Here is a 574-nt window from a genome sequence, read left to right on the forward strand (position 1 = left end):
CAGGTCTGGAAGGTGGACCCTCAAAAGGCCAGGGGGTACCCCGGTTGAGAAAGGCTGCACCAGAGGATGGCTGGAAATATGGACCACATGTCATATAACAAAATATCCCCCCCATGCCGATATGGCTAATGCCGGATGTGGCACAAATCACCCTACAATGTCCCGGTATGCTGATCGTATACTGTGACGGGGTATACGGTGTATGTCAGTGAGAGGTTGGAAAGAGCAGCTTTCCCTGGCTAGGAAGGGGTTAAGCCCCAACAGGTACACCTCCTCCCTCTATTAATTAGCCGGCACCTGATAGTGACTGAGGGGGGAGAGAGCTCAGAGAGAGATCCGTGCTGGGATGGATGGATGGATGGATGGATGGATGGATGGATGGATGGAGACAGACAGACAGACTGGAGAGCGTCTGAATGTCTGCGGGATAAGGTCTGGCTAAAAACTGTATGTATTGGACTTTGGGGGGGTTTGTTCATTTATACTGGAAGCTGGAATAGCCGCTGCAGTAGGACGTAGTGAGGGACACTCAGGGCCGGATTTACTCTCCCTGCCGCCCCAAGGCCAGGTTCAG

General features: G+C 53.0%; 1 protein-coding gene across 1 annotated transcript in view; it reads right to left on the bottom strand.

The window, feature by feature from the left end:
• The window catches only part of AFMID (arylformamidase), a gene marked incomplete at its 5' end in the record, with an annotated part of 10,227 nt that overhangs the window by 3,487 nt on the left and 6,166 nt on the right, over positions 1–574 (bottom strand). The window lies entirely within an intron of this gene.

The sequence above is a fragment of the Nanorana parkeri genome, unplaced genomic scaffold (assembly GCF_000935625.1).
Source record: "Nanorana parkeri isolate BGI_ZX_2015 unplaced genomic scaffold, ASM93562v1 scaffold2339, whole genome shotgun sequence".
Taxonomy (NCBI): domain Eukaryota; kingdom Metazoa; phylum Chordata; class Amphibia; order Anura; family Dicroglossidae; genus Nanorana; species Nanorana parkeri.